This window comes from Salmo salar, chromosome 10 (assembly GCF_965601325.2).
Source record: "Salmo salar chromosome 10, fSalSal1, whole genome shotgun sequence".
NCBI lineage: Eukaryota > Metazoa > Chordata > Actinopteri > Salmoniformes > Salmonidae > Salmo > Salmo salar.
This window is the reverse complement of record NC_138300.1, coordinates 119,489,332-119,505,315: the sequence shown is the minus strand read 5'-3', so window position 1 is coordinate 119,505,315 and position 15,984 is coordinate 119,489,332. Positions and strand designations below refer to the sequence as shown.

Genomic DNA, 15,984 nt, shown 5'->3' with positions numbered 1-15,984 from the left:
TGTGGAAGGCTACCTGAAACGTTTGACCCAAGTTAAACAATTTAAAGGCAATGCTACCAAATACTAATTGAGTGTATGTAAATTTCTGACCCACTGGGAATGTGATGAAAGAAATAAAAGCTGAAATAAATCATTCTCTCTACTATTATTCTGACATTTCACATTCTTAAAATAAAGTGGTGATTCTATCTGACCTAAGACAGAGAATTTTTACTAGGATTAAATGTCAGGAATTGTGAAAAACTGAGTTTATATGTATTTGGATCAGGTGTAGTGTATGTAAACTTCTGATTTCGACTGTTTAAATCAATGAATTTTCGAGGGCACTAGAACAGTCTGCAGCACCCGGCCTCACCCTACTAGAATCTGAATTCAAATGTCTACTGTTTGCTGATGATCTGGTGCTTCTGTCACCAACCAAGGAGGACCTACAGCAGCACCTAGATCTTCTGCATACAATCTGCCAGACCTGGGCCCTGACAGTAAATCTCAGGAAGACAAACATAATGGTGTTACAAAAAAATGTCCAGTCGCCAGGACCTCAAATACAAATTCCATCTAGACACTGTTGCCCTAGAGCACACAAAAACTATACTCACCTTGGCCTAAACATCAGCACCACAGGTAACTTCCACAAAGCTGTGAACGATCTGAGAGACAAGGCAAGAAGGGCCTTCTATGCCATCAAAAGGAACATAAAATTCAATATACAAATTAGGATCTGGCTAAAGTATCAGTTATAGAACCCATTGCCCTTCATGGTTGTGAGGTCTGGGGTCCGCTCACCCACCAAGAATTCACAAAATGGGACAAACATTAAAATGAGACTCTGCATGCAGAGTTCTGCGAAAATATCTTCTGTGTACAACGTAAAACACCAAATAATTCACGCAGAGCAGAATTAGGCCGATTCCCGCAAATTATCAAAATCCAGAAAAGAGCCTTTACATTCTACAACCACCTAAAAGGAAGCGATTCCCAAACCTTCCATAACAAAGCCATCACCTACAGAGAGATGAACCTGGAAAAGAGTTCCCTAAGCAAGCTGGTCCTGGGGCTCTGTTCACAAACACAAACAGACCCCACAGAGCCCCAGGACAGCAACACAAGGCTATGTGCACACTGCCCATAAAATGAGGTGGAAACTGAGCTGCATTTCCTAACCTCCTGCCAAGTGTATGACCATATTAGAGACACATATTTCCCTCAGATTACACAGATCCACAGAGAATTCAAAAACAAACCCAATTTTGATAAACCCCCATATCTACTTGGTGAAATACCACAGTGTGCCATCACAGCAGCAAAATGTGTGACCTGTTGCCACAAGAAAAGGGCAACCAGTGAAGAACAAACACCATTTTAAATACAACCCATATTTATGTTTATTTATTTTCCCTTTTGTGCTTTAGCCATTTGCACATTGTTACAACACTGTATATATAAATAACCTACTTCACTTGCTTTGGCAATGTTAACATATGTTTCCCATGCCAATGAAGCCCTTCGAATTGAATTGAGAGAGAGATGGGGGATCGGGAGGGAGAGAGATAGAAAGAGTGGAGGGAGAGAGAGAAAGAAAGAGAGAGGGGAGAGAGAGCAATGGGAGGGAGAGAGAGAGAGCAAGAGAGAGAGAGAGAGAGAGAGAGAGAGAGAGAGAGAGAGAGAGAGGGAAGGAGACAGATAAAGAGAGAGCAAGAGATGGGAGAGGGAGGGAGGGGAGGAGAGCGAGATGGGGGAGGGGGGAGAGAGTGAAAGAGTGGTGGGGAGGGGGAGGGAGAGAGAGAGAGAGAGAGAGAGAGAGAGCGAGCGAGCGAGAAAGAGGAGAGGGGGGCGAGAGAGACGAGAGAGAGAATGCCCTTAAATTGAGAGAGAGAGAGAGAGAGAGAGAGAGAGGTAGCTATTTCTCTAGACTTTGTGTTTAAGGGGAATGTGATGCATTGATTCCTTTATTGAGGTTGTGATGATGAGGTCTGGAATGTGATGCGTGCTGCTGTTGTCATTGAGGTTGTCATCATTACCTTTATTGAGGTAGAGTACATGATAAAGTTGTGTGTGCGTGGTTTTTGAGGTTTGCTGTCATCGAGGGGACAGCAGTGTTTAGGATTGAAATGTGGAAATTCCCTGCATGCAATTTTGAGGGCAACTCTGAAATGCTCATATTTAGCATTGTTGTTTATCATCCAGCTAACAGCCATAAAAACTCAGTGTTTGGTGTTGTGTTCGTGGTATAATATAATGTGTCTTTATTTCTCCTGAAGAGGGTGTTAATGTAAAGATGCCTCAAGGGGAATTAGTTACAATATACATTACATTACATATACACTACGTTACATATACACTACGTTACATATACACTACATTACATACACACTACATTACATACACACTACATTACATATACACTACGTTACATATACATTACATTACATTACATATACACTACGTTACATTACATATACACTACATTACATATACAATACATTACATACACACTACATTACATATACACTACGTTACATATACGTTACATTACATATACACTACATTACATTACATTACATATACATTACATTACATTACATATACATATACACTACATTACATATACACTACATTACATATACACTACATTACATATACAATACATTACATATACACTACGCTACATATACAATACATTACATATACACTACATTACATATACATTACATTACATATACACTACGTTACATATACACTACGTTACATATACACTACGTTACATATACACTACGTTACATATACACTACATATACAATACATTACATATACACTTCGTTACATATACATGACATTACATGACATTTACACTACATTACATTACATTACATATACACTACATTACACTACGTTACATATACACTACGTTACATATACACTACGTTACATATACACTACATTACATATACACTACGTTACATATACATTACATATACACTACGTTACATATACAACACATTACATATACACTTCGTTACATATACATGACATTACATGACATTTACACTACGTTACATATACATTACTTTACATATACACTACATTACATTACATATACACTACATTACATATACACTACATTACATATACACTACGTTCAATATACATTACATTACATATACACTACATGACATATACAATACATTACATATACACTACATGACATATACAATACATTACATATACACTACATTACATATACACTACATTACATATACACTACATTACATATACACTACGTTACATATACATTACATGACATATACACTACATTACATTACATTACATATACACTACATTACACTACGTTACATATACACTACGTTACATATACACTACGTTACATATACACTACATTACATATACACTACGTTACATATACATTACATATACACTACATTACATATACACTACGTTACATATACACTACATATACAACACATTACATATACACTTCGTTACATATACATGACATTACATGACATTTACACTACGTTACATATACATTACTTTACATATACACTACATTACATATACACTACATTACATTACATATACACTACATTACATATACACTACATTACATATACACTACATGACATATACACTACATTACATATACACTACATTACATATACACTACATTACATTACATATACACTACGTTACATATACATTACATTACATTACATATACACTACGTTACATATACATTACATTACATATACACTTCGTTACATATACATTACATTACATATACACTACGTTACATATACATTACATTACATTACATATACACTACATTACATATACACTACGTTACATATACACTACATTACATATACACTACGTTACATATACATTACATGACATATACACTACGTTACATATACATTACATATACACTACGTTACATATACACTACATTACATATACACTACGTTACATATACATTACATGACATATACACTACGTTACATATACATTACATTACATATACACTACGTTACATATACATTACATTGCATATACACTTCGTTACATATACATTACATATACATTACATTACATATACACTACATTACATATACACTACGTTACATATACATTACATATACATTACATTATATATACACTACATTACATACACACTACGTTACATATACATTACATATACACTACATTACATTACATTACATATACACTACATCACATATACACTACATTATATACACATTACATTACATATACACTACATTACATTACATATACACTACATTACATTACATATACACTACATATACACTACATTACATATACATTACATTACATATACACTACATTACATATACATTACATTACATATACACTACATTACATATACACTACATTACATATACACTACATTATATACACATTACATTACATATACACTACACTACATTACATATACACTACATTACATATACACTACATTATGTACACATTACATTACGTATACACTACATTACATATACACTACATTACATATGCACTACATTACATATACTATACATTACATTACATTACATATACACTACATTACATATACACTTCAGTACATATACATTACATTACAATACTTAACATATACATTACATATACATTATATTACATATACACTATGTTACATATACATTACATTACATATACACTAAAATACATATACACTACATTACATATACACTACATTACATATACACTACATTACATACACACTACGTTACATATACATTACATATACACTACATTACATATACACTACGTTACATATACATTACATATACACTACATTACATATACACTACGTTACATATACATTACATTACATATACACTACATTACATATACACTACATTACATTACATATACACTACATTATATACACATTACATTACATATACACTACATTATATACACATTACATTACATATACACTACATTACATATACACTACATTATGTACACATTACATTACGTATACACTACATTACATATACACTACATTACATATGCACTACATTACATATACTATACATTACATTACATATACACTACATTACATTTACACTACATTACATTTACACTACATTACATATACATTACATTACAATACTTAACATATACACTACGTTACATATACATTACATTACATTACATTACATTACATATACACTACGTTACATATACTTTACATTACATTACATATACACTACATTACATATACTTTACATTACATTACATATACTCTACATTACATATACACTACATTTGACATTTTAGTCATTTATCTTATCCAGAGCGACTTACAGTAGTGAATGCATACATTTCATTACATTACATTACATATACACTACATTACATATACACTACATTTTACATTTTAGTCATTTATCTTATCCAGAGCGACTTACAGTAGTGAATGCATACATTTCATTTCATTACATTACATATACACTACATTACATATACACTACATTTACATTACATATACATTACATTACATATACACGACATTACATTACATATACACGACATTACATATACATTACATTACATATACACTACATTACATTACATCTACACTACATTACATTACATATACACTACATTACATTTCATATACAGTACATTATATTAAATATACATTACACTACATTACATATACATTACATTACATATACACGACATTACATATACACGACATTACATACACACTACATTACATATACATTACATTACATATACACTACATTACATATACATTACATATACATTATATTACATTACATTACATATACTCTACATTTACATTACATTACATATGCATCACATTACATTTGTTTCACAAGGATCAATCAAAATAAAGAATAATCAATATTTGACCTGAAACAACAACACTGGTGACGTAACTGTCTTTGTTGACGAAGTGCTGAATAGTTTCCTACTGTACTGGCCCTCTCAGGACCCGGAGCTGTGGCCTGGCCTGACCATCGCTTGTGTGCGTGTGTGTGCGTGTGTGTGTGTGTGTGTAATGGTCTCTGTTTTATTGGCCAGCTCCACCACAGACTTCTATGAGGAATCACATAATGCATGCTCTGACGTCAGCAGCCGTCACTATGGTTACCCCACTGCGCGCCCCGCGCTCCGGGGAGGTGTGTGTGTGTGAGAGAGAGAGAGAGATATTGTATGTGTGTGTGTGTGTGTAGCTGTTTGTTTGCGTGTGTTTGTTGCCGTTTGTGTGCGCGTGTGTGTTGCTGTGTGTGTGTGTGTCAGTGTGTGTGTGTGTTTTCTCTGCTGGGTTCCTCTTCCAACTAAAAGCACCTCCTGCTAATTTATAGTTTCACAATACACTGTGTGTGTGTGTCTCTCTCTCTGTGTGTGTGTGTGTCTCTCTCTCTGTGTGTGTGTGTGTGTGTCTCTTGTGTGTGTGTGTCTGTGTTTGAGTGTGTTTGAGTGTGTGTGTGTGTGTGTGTGTGTGTGTGTGTGTGGGGGGGGGGGGGGTCTGTGTGTCTGTGTGTGTGTGTGTCTGTGTTTGAGTGTGTTTGAGTGTGTGTGTGTGTGTGTGGGGGGGGGGGGGGGGGGGGTCTGTGTGTGTGTGTCTGTGTGTGCTCTAGTTTCTCTCTCGCTATGTCTTCCTCCCCCTCTCTCTTTTCTGATTCCAAATCTCTAATTTTATAATTAGTTATTATAATTATTATTATCTCCTTCTTTCTATTCCTCCCTCCCTCTTTCTCTCTATCTATTCCCCCTCCTTCTATTTCTGTATCTCTTCCCCTCTCACTCTCTCTCTCTCTCTCTGTCTTCTTCCCTCATTCTGTCAGTCTTCTTCCCACATTCTCTATCTATTCCTCCCGCCCTCATTCTCTCTTTAGCTCATCCTCCCTCCCTCATTCTCTCTTGTCCTCCCTCCCTCATTCTCTTTCTTTTCCTCCCTCCTTCCCTCTCTCTGTCTTCCTCCCTCATTCTATCTCTCTCTTCCTCCTTCCCTCTCTCTCTGTCTTCTTCCCTCTCTCTCTGTCTTTTTCCCTCATTCTCTCTCTCTTCCTCCCTCCCTCATTCTCTCTCTCTCGGTCTTCCTCCCCCATTCTCTCTCTCTCTTCTATAAGTTCTCTGAGCCCAGCAGACCACCCTCTCTCTCTCTCTCTTCCTCCCTACCTCATTCTCTCTCTCTCTACCTCCCTACCGCATTCTTTGTCTCTCTCTTCTATAAGTTCTCTGAGCCCTCAGACCACCCTCTCTCTCTCTCTCTTCCTCCCTACCTCATTCTTTGTCTCGCTCTTCTATAAGTTCTCTGAGCCCTCAGACCACCCTCTCTCTCTCTCTCTACCTCCCTACCTCATTCTTTGTCTCTCTCTTCTATAAGTTCTCTGAGCCCTCAGACCACCCTCTCTTAATGCCACACCAGATGTGTGATAGTTTCCCTTTCATTCTCTCTCTCTTTCTTCTCTATTTCTGCCTTTCATTCTTTCAATCTATCTCCTGCTCTCTCTCCCCCTCTCTCTGTATTTCTCTCCCTCTCTCTAACTCTCTCTCTCCTGCTCTCTCTGTCCCTCTCTCTGTATTTCTCTCTCTCTCTCTAACTCTCTCTCTCTCCTGCTCTCTCTGTATCTCCCTCTCTCTGTATCTCCCTCTCTCTGTATCTCTCTCTATCTCCTGCTCTCTCTCCCTCTCTCTGTATCTCTCTCTCTCCTGCTCTCTCTGTCTCTCGCTCCTGCTCTCTTTCTCCCTCTCTCTGTATCTCTCTCGCTCTCTAACACTCTCTCTGTCCCCCACCTCTCTGTATCTCTCTCGCTCTCTAACTCTCTCTCTGTCCCCCACCTCTCTGTATCTCTCTCGCTCTCTAACTCTCTCTCTGTCCCCCACCTCTCTGTATCTCTCTCGCTCTCTAACTCTCTCTCTGTCCCCCACCTCTCTGTATCTCCCTCTCTCTGTATCTCCCTCTCTCTGTATCTCTCTCTATCTCCTGCTCTCTCTCCCTCTCTCTGTATCTCTCTCTCTCCTGCTCTCTCTGTCTCTCGCTCCTGCTCTCTTTCTCCCTCTCTCTGTATCTCTCTCGCTCTCTAACTCTCTCTCTCTGTCCCCCACCTCTCTGTGTCTCTCTATCTCTTTTCTTTCTCGTTTTTTTTGTTCTCCTTTTCCCCTTTCTCCTTTGCGTCTCTGACGCGAGGCATATTTGGATGAAAGGAAAAGCACTCTCCCAGCACTCCCTCTTCATGTCTTTGTAAGATTAATAGAAAACCAACCAACCCTGACGTGTTCAGGGACAACAAAGGAAGTTCACCAACCAACCCTGATGTGTTCAGGGACAACAAAGGAAATTCACCAACCAACCCTGATGTGTTCAGGGACAACAAAGGAAATTCACCAACCAACCCTGATGTGTTCAGGGACAACAAAGGAAGTTGACGTCCAGTTAACATCAGGGGGAATTGAAATGCATGACTTAAGTATTGTTCTGGGGGGAGGTAACACACTTGAGGACGGTTTTCCACTAAACGAAGAGTCATTGAATTTCATGGCTGTTAGCAAACATCAATAACCATATCGCCATTTAGCTGAAGGATATGGAATGACGTGCTTATTTACATTTACATTTTAGTCATTTAACAGACGCTCTTTTTTCTGTGCTGGCCCCCCGTGGGAATCGAACCCACAACCCTGGCGTATTAGTGCATAATAATGTGTCATGGATGGTTTATGAATGTGTTACGTCCTCATGAAGTCCTTATGAAGTCCTTGTGAAGTCCTTATGACTGTGTCATGGATGGTTTATGAATGTGTTACGTCCTCATGAAGTCCTTATGAAGTCCTTGTGAAGTCCTTATGACTGTGTCATGGATGGTTTATGAATGTGTTACGTCCTCATGAAGTCCTTATGAAGTCCTTGCGAAGTCTTTACAAAGTCCTTATGAAGTCCTTATGTAAGCCCAATTGGAATAATGTGTTACCAATCTCACTCTATATCCCTTTAGAGTGACTTGGTTGCTCTGGGATATCATTATTATTATTAATTGTTATTATTATTGTTATTATTATTGTTATTAATAGTATTATTGTTATTATTAATATTATTATTCTTATTCTTATGAATATTATTATTGTTATTATTATTGTTATTAATAGTATTATTGTTATTATTAATATTATTATTGTTATTCTTATGAATATTATTATTGTTATTATTATTGTTATTATTATTAATATCATTGTTATTATTAATATTATTATTATTATTGTTGTTGTTATTATTATTGTTATTATTATTTATTATTACTATTATTGTTAGAATTATTGTTATTATTATTGTTATTCTTATTAATATTCTTATTTTTATTGTTATTCTTATTGTTATTCTTATTCTTTCAAAATACCATTGAAAGCCTTGAGCTTAAGCACTAAGTATACACTTTTACATCACAACAGTAAAAAGTAGTTCTTATTAATATGATTATTGTTATTATTAATATTATTATTGTTATTATTATTATTGTTATTAGTGTTATTATTATTATTATTGTTATTATTGTTGTTATTATTATTGTTATTATTATTGTTATTATTATTATTGGTATTGTTCTTATTATTGTTATTGTTGTTATTATTGTTATTATTATTGTTATTATCATTATTATTATTTAAGCTGTGGTACAAACTACTTGATTTTGATTGATGATCAGTCATACTGTATATTTTATTATGTACACACGTTTCACTACTCCTTGTTTCTCCTACTTTTTATTCCTACTTGTTATTTTGGGAATTTTGTATTTGGCATTTGATACTTGATTGATATTGTTATTGTACTGTGTTGTTGAGGAGAGTTTATCAAGGAAGCTTTTCGTTGTACGGGACCAATAAACTTTGATAAGATGATTCAAAATCACATCCTTAACCAAACTGCCTTTAAGTTCCAACGCGACCGCAGTAGCAGTACTACTACTACAGACACAGTACTACTACCACAGACACAGTACTACTACTACAGACACAGTACTACTACTACAGAAACAGTACTACTACTACAGACACAGTACTACTACTACAGACACAGTACTACTACTACACACACAGTACTACTACTACACACACAGTTGTTGTACTACAGACACAGTACTACTACTACAGACACAGTACTACTACTACAGACACAGTACTACTACTACAGACACAGTACTACTACTACTACTACAGACACAGTACTACTACTACAGACACAGTTGTGGTACTACACACACAGTACTACTACTACAGACACAGTACTACTACTACAGACACAGTACTACTACTACAGACACAGTACTACTACTACAGACACAGTACTACTACTACTACAGACACAGTACTACTACTACTACAGACACAGTACTACTACTACAGACACAGTACTACTACTACAGACACAGTACTACAGACACAGTACTACTACTACAGACACAGTTGTTGTACTACAGACACAGTAGTACTACTACAGACAGTACTACTACTACAGACACAGTACTACTACTACAGACACAGTACTACTACTACAGACACAGTTGTGGTATTACAGATACAGTTGTTGTACTTCAAGGACAGAGTGAATGTAAAAACCGCCGAGGCATGTGGATACTACAGTAATAGCTACAATAGGAGGATTTTGAGTGTCAAAAAAGCTTTTCTCAAAAGCTTAACAAATGAGAACTGGCAATGTCAATAGACCTGCTCCTCTGGTCCATAACAGCTCTCTCTCTCTCTCTCTCTCTCTCTCTCTCTCTCTCTCTCTCTCTCTCTCTCTCTCTCTCTCTCTCTCTCTCTCTCTCTCTCTCTCTCTCTCTCTCTCTCTCTCTCTCTCACCCTCAGTCTCTCTCTCTTGCCCTCAGTCTCTGTCCAAACTGTTAGACCGTAGCCTGCCACCTAATGTCTCTGTGCTATGTCTGTTGTCATGAGCCCTGAGCTCTGAGGGGCTGAGAAGGTGGAGACTGGAGCTCAACCCATTTCCAATCCATTTCCTCTTCCCTTCTAAATGAAAATGGTGTCTATCTCGTATGGTAAAGAGGACAGCTAAACGCCTAACAGGATGGAATACTAGGAAGTCAACAGCATAGAATTTTGATTTACTAGAATGGGGGGAAAAAAAAGCCCGTTCAGAACACTAATGGGTAACTACACCCGCTCAATATGGCCGCCTGTCCACCCATCACAGAACGTTGACCTCACATTGGGATTAGACGTTCTATTGATTATATATTTATGGTCCATACCACTAATGGTTATTGATATAGAGACATCAGTCAGTAGTTCTATCTTGTGATGGTGTCATTGGTGGTTGCTCAGTGTGTGCGTGCGTGTGTGTGTGTGTGTGTGTGTGTGTATATGTATGTGTGTGTGTGTGTGTGTGTGTGTGAGAGGGGGGGAGGGGTCAATCTTGTGCAGACCCCTCTCTTAAAGGCTCTCTGTCTCTCCCTAATCAAGTAGCCGTGGTAACAGGGTTGTCTAACCTCATTTCACAATCAATTAGATCGTAGCTGAAAACGGGGCCTGGTACACAGCTGTATTTGTTTGTGTGTGAGTGAGAGACAGAGAGTGTGTGTGTGTGTGCGCATGTTTGTGTGCGTGCGCGTGCGTGCGTGTGTGTGTGTGTGTATGTGATTATGAGTGGTGTGGCAGTGTGGCAGCCAGGACAGAGAGAGAGAGTGTGTGTGTGTATGTGATTATGAGTGGTGTGGCAGCCAGGACAGAGAGAGAGAGAGTGTGTGTGTGTGTGTGTGTGTGTGTGTGTGTGTGTGTGTGTGTGTGTGTGTGTGTGTGTGTGTGTGTGTGTGTGTATGTGATTATGAGTGGTGTGGCAGTGTGGCAGCCAGGACGAGCCTGCCAGATGATTGCCATAGAGTGCTGATTCTCCCAGCCTAGCATCAGGATGGGATGGCCAGGGACACACAGAGAGACGGAGAAAAACAGAGAGAGACAGAGAGAAAGACAGAGAGACAGAGAGACAGAGAGACAGAGAGACAGACAGACAGACAGACAGACAGACAGACAGAAAACACAGTAGCAGAATACCTGACCACTGAGACTGACCCAAACTTAAGGAAAGCTTTGACTGTACAGACTCAGTGAGCATAGCCTTGCTATTGAGAAAGGCCACCGTAGGCAGACCTGGCTCTCAAGACAAGACAGGCTATGTGCACACTGCCCACAAAATGAGGTGGAAACTGAGCTGCACTTCCTAACCTCCTGCCAAATGTATGACCGAATACCTGATAAGATTGAATCCCTGAGCTGACAAGGTAAAAATCTGTTGTTCTGCCCCCTGAACAAGGCAGTTAACCCACTGTTCCTAGGCCGTCATTGTAAATAAGAATTTGTTCTGAACTGACTTGCCTAGTTAAATAAATAAATAAATGTTGTGTAGAAATCTGAAGAGGGTGGCCAGCAGAGATATAGGTGGGATGGGCTGAGGGAAGCTGTGGGTTGGGATGTGGGAGTGGAGTTGCTGGGTGGGACATAGAATGACGGTCAAAGATGAAAGTATAAAAAAATTAAACAGAATAAAAAGTAAGTTTGAATGACACTGAAGGGCAGTGTTTTTACAGCTAATGGCAGTTTGCCTGAGGCTGATGCTGTGCAGGTGTTTGTACACATGCATATACACACACTCTCATTCAAATACACACGGACACACACACACTCTCATTCAAATACACACACACACACACACACATACACACACTCTCATTCAAATACACACACACACGGACACACACAACACTCTCATTCAAATACACACACGCACGGACACACACAACACTCTCATTCAAATACACACACACACACGGACACACAGACATGTAAATAGTGCCAGACATGAAGTCAAACATATACAGTTGACCTTGTTGTTATGATTTTAGTCCTTCATGTTTTTTTCTTTTATTGTTGTTTTCTATTTTCTTTTCTCTTTTTCTTTTTTCCCTTTAGGTCATTTTCTGGGTTGTTGGGTTCTGGGTTGTTGGGTTCTGGGTTGTTGGGTTCTGGGTTGTTGGGTTCTGGGTTGTTGGGTTGTTGGGTTGTTGGGTTCTGGGTTGTTGGGTTGTTGGGTTCTGGGTTGTTGGGTTCTGGGTTGTTGGGTTGTTGGGTTCTGGGTTGTTGGGTTGTTGGGTTGTTGGGTTGTTGGGTTCTGGGTTGTTGGGTTGTTGGGTTCTGGGTTGTTGGGTTCTGGGTTGTTGGGTTGTTGGGTTCTTGGTTGTTGGGTTGTTGGGTTCTGGGTTGTTGGGTTGTTGGGTTGTTGGGTTCTGGGTTGTTGGGTTGTTGGGTTCTGGGTTGTTGGGTTCTGGGTTGTTGGGTTGTTGGGTTCTGGGTTGTTGGGTTGTTGGGTTCTGGGTTGTTGGGTTGTTGGGTTGTTGGGTTCTGGGTTGTTGGGTTCTTGGTTGTTGGGTTCTGGGTTGTTGGGTTGTTGGGTTCTGGGTTGTTGGGTTGTTGGGTTCTGGGTTCTTGGTTGTTGGGTTCTTGGTTGTTGGGTTCTGGGTTGTTGGGTTCTTGGTTGTTGGGTTCTGGGTTGTTGGGTTCTGGGTTGTTGGGTTGTTGGGTTCTTGGTTGTTGGGTTGTTGGGTTCTGGGTTGTTGGGTTGTTGGGTTCTGGGTTGTTGGGTTGTTGGGTTCTGGGTTGTTGGGTTCTTGGTTGTTGGGTTCTGGGTTGTTGGGTTGTTGGGTTCTGGGTTGTTGGGTTCTGGGTTCTTGGTTGTTGGGTTGTTGGGTTCTTGGTTGTTGGGTTCTGGGTTGTTGGGTTCTTGGTTGTTGGGTTCTTGGTTGTTGGGTTGTTGGGTTCTGGGTTGTTGGGTTCTGGGTTGTTGGGTTCTGGGTTGTTGGGTTCTTGGTTGTTGGGTTCTGGGTTGTTGGGTTCTTGGTTGTTGGGTTCTTGGTTGTTGGGTTCTTGGTTGTTGGGTTGTTGGGTTCTTGGTTGTTGGGTTCTGGGTTGTTGGGTTGTTGGGTTCTGGGTTGTTGGGTTCTGGGTTGTTGGGTTCTGGGTTGTTGGGTTCTTGGTTGTTGGGTTCTTGGTTGTTGGGTTCTTGGGGGTGGGGAATGGATTTCTATTTTTTTTTCTTAATATAATTATTTATTTTTCTTGAGGGGGGGGAGGGGTCTCGTATGGTTGATGGGCAGCTATTAGGGAACTGCGGGGGGGGGGGGGGGGAGAATCTTGGAGGTTTCGGGTCCCCGTTTTTGGCCTTGTGGGAGATCTGTCGACGTGGCCTTGAGCAGGGCGTTGACCCTGGATGCTTCTGTGTGTCGCTCTGAATGACTGGTGTGGTTGGTGAGCAGATTCACTGCAAGTATATTCTATGTTTTAGATATTCAATAAAAACTCTTCTGACAGCCTGTCTGTCTGTCTGTCTGTCTGTCTGTCTGTCTGTCTGTCTGTCTGTCTGTCTGTCTGTCTGTCTGTCTGTCTGTCTGTCTGTCTGTCTGTCTGTCTGTCTGTCTGTCTGTCTGTCTGTCTGTCTGTCTGTCTGGCCTGCCTGTCTTTCTGCCTGTCTCTGTCCTGCCTGTCTGCCTTCCTACATGTCTGTCTGTCTGTCTGTCTATCTATCTGCCTGTCTGCCTGTCTCTGTCCTGCTTACCTTCCTGTCTGCCTGTCTCTGTCCTGCCTGCCTTCCTGTCTGCCTGTCTGTCTGTCTACATGTATGTCTGTCTGTCTGTCTATCTATCTGCCTGTCTGCCTGTCTCTGTCCTGCTTACCTTCCTGTCTGTCTACATGTCTGCCTGTCTACCTGCCTGCCTGTCTACCTGCCTGCCTGTCTGTATATCTGTCTGTCTGCTTGGACCTACACTGGCCATTATAGAGACCTATAACCCAATAAGCATGGAACTAGAGGATAAGGCCAAGAGCCAGGCCAGCACAGTGCATCATAGACCCCAAAGCCAGCCAAACGTCAACCAAGCTCAGAGGGGCTCAAGGAAGGAGACACAGTCAGAGACGCTGAGGACAGAAGCATCTGTAACCAAACATAGGTTCAAATGGCATCAGAACCTCCAGGCCTCTCCCTCCTAGTCTGCATAATATTCATCACTGTCCAATTCGTTCAGTGTCACCAGACTACGGGGGATGACTACGGGGGACAACAAATAACACACCAGATAAACATACTCATTACCTTAATAGAACACAATCAGAAGTTGAAAGCAGCCGCTAGATGATGTTGTAACAGAGGCAAATAATTGATGTTTATTTGTTATTTTTTAATCTAATGGCTGTTGGTAGATAAGCAGAGGTAGCTGTGCTTACAGGCCAGGATGAGGTTTGTACACAACATGTACAGTATAATATAATAACCTAACATAAAATATTGTTTTGTCATAAAATACATTTTGCGTTAACATTTGGGACACATGGGGTTGGCTTCCCGGACACAGATTATTAAGTCTTGAACTAAAAAGCATTACTTTCATTGGGAGATTGTGCTTTGAACATGCTTTTTAGCCTATAACTAGATGTAACAGACATCACTGTGCTGCTAACAGTATTGCTTCCTCAACAGTCCCCTTACTGTGATCTTGAACTAGTGGTCCTCTGATCCCAAACACACGTGACTGTCAGCCTCACTACGTACAAACCAGTTGCTCTATTTAAAAGAATCCTCTTCGATAGACATTTTAAATTGTGGAGTGAGTTTTCTTATTGGCCTTTCTGTGACACCTGGTGGTGTAGGTGTCCTGTAGGGCAGGCAGTGTGCACCCAATGGTGTGTTCAGCTGCACGTATCACCCTTTGAAGAGCCTTGCAGTCCGCAGCAGTGGAGTTGCCGTACCAGGTTGTGATATAGCCCAACAGTATGCTCTCGATGGTGCTGCTGTAGAACACTGTGATACAGCCTGACAGTATGCTCTCGATGGTGCTGCTGTAGAACACTGTGATACAGTCTGACAGT

The 15,984-nt window shown here is 39.6% G+C and overlaps 1 protein-coding gene across 2 annotated transcripts in view; it reads left to right on the top strand.

The window, feature by feature from the left end:
- LOC106561697 (cGMP-inhibited 3',5'-cyclic phosphodiesterase 3A) overlaps positions 1 to 15,984 on the top strand; it is a 224,941-nt gene that overhangs the window by 69,209 nt on the left and 139,748 nt on the right. The gene's annotated exons all lie outside the window — the stretch shown is intronic.